Source organism: Lycium ferocissimum, chromosome 1, assembly GCF_029784015.1.
Source record: "Lycium ferocissimum isolate CSIRO_LF1 chromosome 1, AGI_CSIRO_Lferr_CH_V1, whole genome shotgun sequence".
Taxonomy (NCBI): domain Eukaryota; kingdom Viridiplantae; phylum Streptophyta; class Magnoliopsida; order Solanales; family Solanaceae; genus Lycium; species Lycium ferocissimum.
The window spans coordinates 29750769-29758110 of NC_081342.1; the positions used below are offsets into that span (position 1 = coordinate 29750769).

At 34.0% G+C, this 7342-nt stretch overlaps 1 long non-coding RNA gene across 1 annotated transcript; it reads left to right on the forward strand.

Moving 5' to 3' along the window:
* The first annotated feature begins 2638 nt into the window (after window positions 1–2638).
* On the forward strand, window positions 2639–5697 carry LOC132053759 (uncharacterized). Its single transcript, XR_009414204.1, has 3 exons — window positions 2639–3231; window positions 4060–4679; window positions 5261–5697. It is a non-coding gene; the product is annotated as an uncharacterized LOC132053759 (long non-coding RNA).
* The last annotated feature ends 1645 nt before the right edge of the window (window positions 5698–7342 follow it).

The following is a 7342-nucleotide window of genomic DNA, read 5'->3' on the forward strand; positions in this document are numbered from 1 at the left end:
ACAACTTTGTGGATATTTAGTGAAACGGAAACATAAAAAGCAGCCGATACATCATGTAAACGTTTACGATTATATGCCTAACCCTTTTCTTCAGTTTGGTTTATTGACGGCTGTTCTGTTCATACAGTTACTTTCACGTATAAAATTGAGAGAATTCATCAGACACTATGTGAGATGTTATAATGATTTATTTTTAAATAACTCTCAAATCATTTTGGGCATTCCATAAAATTAACATAATTAAACTTCTTGATGGTTTAATGGGAGTTTCTTTCAAGGTACTGTCAAAAAATCATTTTGTAATCACATTGTTAAAGATAAAAAATTTCACACTAGACCCTTCTGCAAGTTCATAACGATTTCTTGCCATGAAATTCCAGGAAGATGGAAAAATAGTTTAAAAAACTATTTTAGGAAAAAAGAGGACACTTATCTTCTTTCAAGTTAAAGGATATGGACAATAATTGTTTTGTCACGAGGCAGCTCACGAAGCAATATATAGTCTCAGTAAAGAAAAGCTCAGCAAATTGATGTCTGTTGTGCTCATTCTTCTTTCTAGATTTTGAAAGTTAGTGTTATGTACCTTCACAAAAGTAATGGTAATAAAAATTTAAAAAAATAAAAAAAATTACAAAAATAACAAAAGTAATGGTAATTTTGCATTTCTCTAATTAATATTTCTCCGAAATTGTAAATTTATATACTTTTTCTATCTCAATTATTTATGTGATATACATTTATGTTATAGTTATTTCAAAAAAAGATATATTTTATATTTAAAAATATATTAACTTCAAATCTTTTATTTTATCCTTTGGATCATAAAAAATAATTTTTAACAATTTTATGTTCTGTTAATAGAATCACGCAAATTGAGGCGAAAGCTATATGATTTTCCAGCTATCTGCGCTGACAAGAATAATAGAAAATTCTTCTACATCATTTCTATTTCGATGTGATTAAAATACAGTTCCTTTTTGGATGGCGGCCTCCACATTATTTGCTTCTCTCAACAGGAAAATTCTTCTCTCAAATGAAGCCACAAAAGGAGATTAAAAGAAGTATTTTAATACGCGGGTGTGTTCGGTATAGAGGAAAATGCTTTCCTCGAAAATGTATTTTTCGAAAATAAGTGAATTTTTACTTATTTTCTTATATTCGGTTGGGTAGTAAAAAATAAGTGAATTTCTTACTTATTTTCTCATATTCAGTTGGTCGGTAAAAAATATTTTCCGAAAAATACCTCACCCCTTGCCCCACCAACCCCATCACCCCATGCTCCACCACTCCATACCACACCAACCCCCACACCCACCACCCACTCCAAGCACCCACCCACCCTCCAACTACTTCATCTTCACCCACCCCTACTCCACACCACCACGCACCTCACCCCACCCCACACCACCGCTCTATCCAACCCTCCCACTCCTCCACCTTTATTTAACTTTTATGAAAAAATGGGGAATTTTTTCTTATTCACTCCACAACCACCCACTATCCCTCACCAGCACCCACCCCACCCTTAACTACAACCCATTCTACACCAAATTTAACCACGCAAACTTTCCACTTTTATAAATTTTTTATAAAAGTAAAATTAAATGTGAAGTAAAAAATCGGGAGGGGATAAGGGGTGTGGGTTGGGGGGGGGGATGGTATAGAAAATCAAAAAAAGAAATTTTTTTCAAAACTTTTTTTTAAAAAAATTACTCTCTCCGTCCCAGAAAGATTGTCTTCTTTTGACTTGGCACAATGTTTAAGAAATAAAGGAAGACTTTTGAATGTGTGGTCCAAAACAAGCCTTAGATATTTGTGTGTGTAAGAATCAATGCATAAAATTAAATTGTTTAAATATAGAAAGGGGATAATCTTTTTGGGCGGCAGGGAATAATAATTTTTTGAAGGGGGTAGTGGGGTATTGGGGCGTGGGGGTGAGGGTGTCGTCGAAAGCCAAAATAAAAATAAAAAGCTTTTCAAAAAATTTTTTTTAATTTTTTTTGGAGGGGTGGTGGGGTGTTGCGGGGGGGGGGAGGAGTGGGGAGAGAAAAAAACCAAAAAAAAAAAAAAATTCAAACTTTTTTTTTTAAAAAAATGGAGGAGGTGGTGGGGTGTTGGGGCGGGATGGGGGTGGTGGGTGGGGAGGTGCGTGGGGGTGGGTTGGATGGTGGTAGGGTGATTGGTGAAATGTCAATTGTGGACTTTATCTCTATTTTGATTAGGAAAGTCATTTTTTCCATTTTTAAGAAACTTGTTTTTCTAAAGAAAATATTTTTCAAAAATTTTAACCAAACGAAATGAGAAATTGAAAAATATTTTTCCGGAAAATGTTTTCCTTCTTACCGAACACACCCTACGTTAATTTCTTCATGACTCACAGTGCATGACATGTAGCTAGCATGCATGCTCGCAAAAAAAAAAAAAAAAAAAAAAAAATTATCGTACTATTTGGATCACATTTTTTTTTTTTATTCATCTCAAATTAAAGTATATTCTCCAAAGCCGTAAGATCGATTAGCATCATATCCTTGATGGGTTTTTGGTCTTTAAAAAACCCGAACCAACCTAGTCCATGTACACCCCTAATTAAGCGTTTGAAAGCTAAATGCTTTCAAATATCACTTGCAGATACTTTGAGTCTTAAATTCATATTTGATAAATACTTTAATATATTTGAGAAAATCTCTGTACATATAAACCCTAATATTTTCCATTAATATTAGGTTTAATTTATATTTTTTATTCAATTTATATATGGCGGAGACTACCATGGCGGTGGATGGAGGCGGAGGCTTCTGTTTCTCTCTCTCTATCTCCTTGGCAGACTTAGAGTAAGACGGTAATTGTTTCCTAAACAAAATATGTATTTGTTTCCTGTTACATTTTCCACTTTTCCTTGAGCTTTTTTTTGTTGTTTAACTCTAGAGCTTTTTGTGAAAATAAAAGCTAGTTGCACTGTCATTTTCTTACTATATATGGAACTTTAATATTGAATTGTGATAAGATTCTGCTATTCTGCCAATTGCTATTTGAGAAATTCGATTTAATGGTGTTGTCTCTGAAATAACCTGGAAAATTGATTAGTGTAATCCCTCTGAAATCATACAGAGGATTTTGAGTTTGTTCGGCTCAAATTTCGGATTACTGCGTCCAACAAGGTCGGTGTTCAAAACTCTTACTTGATTTTTGTCAATATGTGATTTTGTATATGCCTAGAAACACTGATTTTAGGTAGGGATGGCAATTAGGGTAGGGCGGGCGGGGCGGGCGGGAAACATATAAACGGGGCGGGGCGGAGAAAATTTAATTTTTAAAATTTTTTAATAGGGCGAGGTCTGGGTTATAAGTGAGTTGGGTAAAAAATGATTTGAAATCCACATTTTGAAGCCGTTCTTTACTACTAAAAGTATAAGCATGATTGCTTGGAAGTTTGTAAGATTTCTCATTTCCGTTATTAAATTCTTATTTGTTCAAATGTGACTTCTAGCATAAATTAAAATCAATATTTTTTTATTATAAAACTAAACTTACGAAGTAAACCCGATAGAACTATTCTATTTGTTTAAGCTTGTACAAAACCTTTCCTATTTATCGCAAAAGTGATAGCCTAATTAACTAATTTTACGATTAACAATATTCATTTAGAAGAAATCACTAAAAAGACATCTACAAAAAGGTGAAATACTACTACTTGCCGCTATACTTACATCACAAGGTCTTTAGTAATTAAGACAAATCATCTTTTTTTTAACTCAGACATTCCTTCAAGCTTATTTAATTATACTAAAGATGGTTTTGTGTATTCTCATGCTAATTATAGTAAAATATGTAAATTCTAGTTCTATTTTGAAATTTGAACGATCAAAAGAAAAAATCCAATTTTAGGAACTAATCATTCATCTAATTGTTTTTAAAAAAATATGTCATGCCGTGAAAAATAAAGAGAAAAATGAAAGATAATATAAACGGGGCGGGGCGGGGCGGGGAGACTTAGCGGGCGGGGCAGGGGAGCGGGGGCAATTTCGAAAAGCTGCCTAGAAACACCCTGATTAATTTTAGGGTTGTGTATTAGAAATTATATCGGCAAATTGTGGTCATTGTTTCAACATGACTGAAATTATATAAATGTGAGCATGTTTCTGTGATTCGATGCTTGTTTAAAATACTTTTTTGCATCTAGATAATCATGTCTTAAGGGAATGTAATATCTGCCCATTGATATTTCTCTAGTCATGTTTCAGTTTTCTTCTTTCTTCTCTTTAGTTCTACTGTAATTAATCTATAAAGCTTGATATGTTAGTAATATGGTACTCCTTAAAGTTATGTGCTTCAAGTCGTTTGTGCTTGGATTTCTAGTGGGAATTTGATACCTGGATTACGTTTAATCATGACTGGACATAATTTACCTCCTCCTGCTGTGTTTTCAACTGCTTAACGGGCTAGCACAATTTACTCTATTATGTAGGTTACTTATTTTGATGTCTTTATCTTTAGTACCAATAGAAGTGTTGATTGAAAGAAACATGGTATACCAAAGATCATCCTCTAAGTCAATGGCTCACAAATTTCTCTGAAGCAATCCAGTTTGCAGCTTCACTATAGTCTTGTTGTGTAGCCCGGAAGAATTGCAGCTTTAGCATCTGAATGAAGGACAAGGCTAGTATACCTTCGCTATCAAAGTAAGGATGAACTAAAGCTGTCTTTGCACTAATTCTTTGGCGTGCTTTGATTCGAACCATAGATGTTAATAGCTCGAAGCTTTTCCTAAGTTCAGGGCCAGCACTAGGCTATACAACCTTTATGAGTGACTTTCTTCTTGTTATTGTGCATTGAGATTCATTTGCAAATTGTGCAATTGAGATGGTTGTTTACAGTAATTTAAAGATAGAAAAGTTTCAAATATGATAAACTTGTGTAACAACAAAGAGTAATCCTACAACCTGGTGCCTATCTATGTATAAAATAATGCTTTCTTTTGGTTCAATTGGACACGCTCAACTCTCATGGCCTAGAAAGAAAAAGTTTCCTCAGGTACGCCTGGATGATCTTCAATAAGCATTTATCTAGTTGGAATATGAGTTATGCCGTTCATAGAAATTCTTGGTTGATATCCAAGTAGTGACATTGTCAACAAGGACGAACATTTCATTTAGATATAGCTTGTACTTGAAATTTTGTTGCTAAAGAGTGTTTTTTAACTAATACTGGAATCAAAAAAAATTTAGAAGCCCTGTTTTTTTGGTTTGTTTCAATATAATAGGTGCAAGATCATATTGCAAGATTGAAAAGACAGTTGAGCTTGGTAGATGGCCAGCATCAACAATTGAAAGCTGCCTCTGATCTGTGAATGTGTATTATCATAATATCTACGACCATCCATCCAATTTTACTCTGCAAAGAGCCCTAATGAAAGTGTTCTTCTCACTTTTCTTCTCCTTTTTCCCTCTTTTTCTGGTTATCTTTGACAACATTAGAATAAAGAATTACAAATGCACCATCTAGAAGAAGAAAAGATGTAATAGGTTCATTTCTTAGCAGATTGATACTGAGATTAGTCCACTGAAACTTGTGAAACCTTGATTACATTTAATTATTAGACTTGATTGTTGTGGTTGTCTTTAGCTACTTAGACTTGATTGAATGGGATTTGAATGTTTGACTTTATTTGATTGTTTAATGCTTTAGTTATTTGAATTCTATGAAGTTTGATTGGTTGGAATTGATGTTTGGTTTGGGTTCTTAGATTTTGGTTGTTGTTTTTGTTATTTGGCGAGTGGTGTAGATAATAAAACATCAAATTTTGTCCCCCAAAAAATGCAGTTTTCCGACTACTGTAGTCGGAAAATCAATAAAATAATTTTTTAATTATGAAAATATTCCGACTACTAGAGTCGGAAATATTTATAATAATAAATAAATATTTTATTAAAGTTCCGACTACGGTAGTAGAAAATTTGACTATATGCTAGTCATTTGGTGATTTAAATTATCCGACTATTGTGGTTGGAAAGATTTGAAAAGTACCGACTACAGTAGTCGAAATTTATTTTCGGACGTACGTTTTCCCGACTACTCGAAAATGGTCGGAAAGTAGTCAGAAAACTCTATTTTCCAACTGTTTTGGTAGTAAAAAAAAATGCAATTTTCTGGCAGTGTTTATCATCAAATCTTCCATTTCTATATCAATGGTGAAAAATATATGGTTTAGGATGGAGGTGATAATGAAGGAACTTGAAACATAATGAAAGAAATTTCAAATGAAAACATCGGTGTGTACGTAAAACATGCAAATGTTAAAATGTTTGGCTCATCATCCACGAAATAAAGGTGTAAGACACCAACTTATTAACTCTCATGATGATTATATCCTATATATATAAGTGAATATTGTTGAAGATAATGATCGGATTAATAATCCTGCTAAGGATTCAATCACCTAGTTTGAGTATGCTAGGATTGAGACTCTTGTAAAGTTATCCTAAAAGAATTTTACTCTAAGTTGTATAGCTACATTATAGGATCATTATCTTGTATAAATAGATAGGCTTATGTAATCCTTGAATATCATCAATATACTATCCTTCTTGACATTGCTTTTACTCTATATTTTCTCATGGTATCAGAGCTTCTTTGAAGCTATTTTCGTTGCAAAAATCCAGTGTTACTGCACAATAACAGTTCTGTTCATATGGCCTCCAACATCTTTTCAACAACCTCTCATCATCACCTCATTGCTTCATGTCTTGTGAAGTTGAAGCCCTCTAACTACCTGATATGGAGAACACAAATATTGCAGCTTTTTCAAGTGATGAGATTAACCTATCTCATTGAGGATAAGCTAAGCCAGAAGTTATCAATGTTGAGGGATCCAGTGAAAGCAGTGAGAAAAACAGTGGCAAAAGCAATGATAAAAGCATTGACAAAGAGAGTGATATTTGCTGATGAATGGGTAGAAAAAGATGTGTTGTTAAGGATTGGATATCTGCGGCAATGACATCAAAAGAAAGTATGCATCTTATTGTGGGATGCATAACTGCCAAACAAATGTGGGAATGCCTGGAAAAACCTATCTTCAGGCAAGAAAAGACAAGGAATTCCAGTTGAAGCAACAACTTTAAACCATCATGCTTGGAAACAGAACCATTGTTGACTATTTGAAGAAGTTCAGTAGCATCTGTGATAGCTTGCCGCCATACACAAACATATGGATGATGATAGCAAGGTAATGAACTTTGCTACAGGATTATGCTACAGGATTATGTCACACCCCAAATCTGGAGAGGCGCGACCGGCGTCAGCCTGAGCGAACCACTGTGTATTTATGACTCTGGAGGGGTAACCC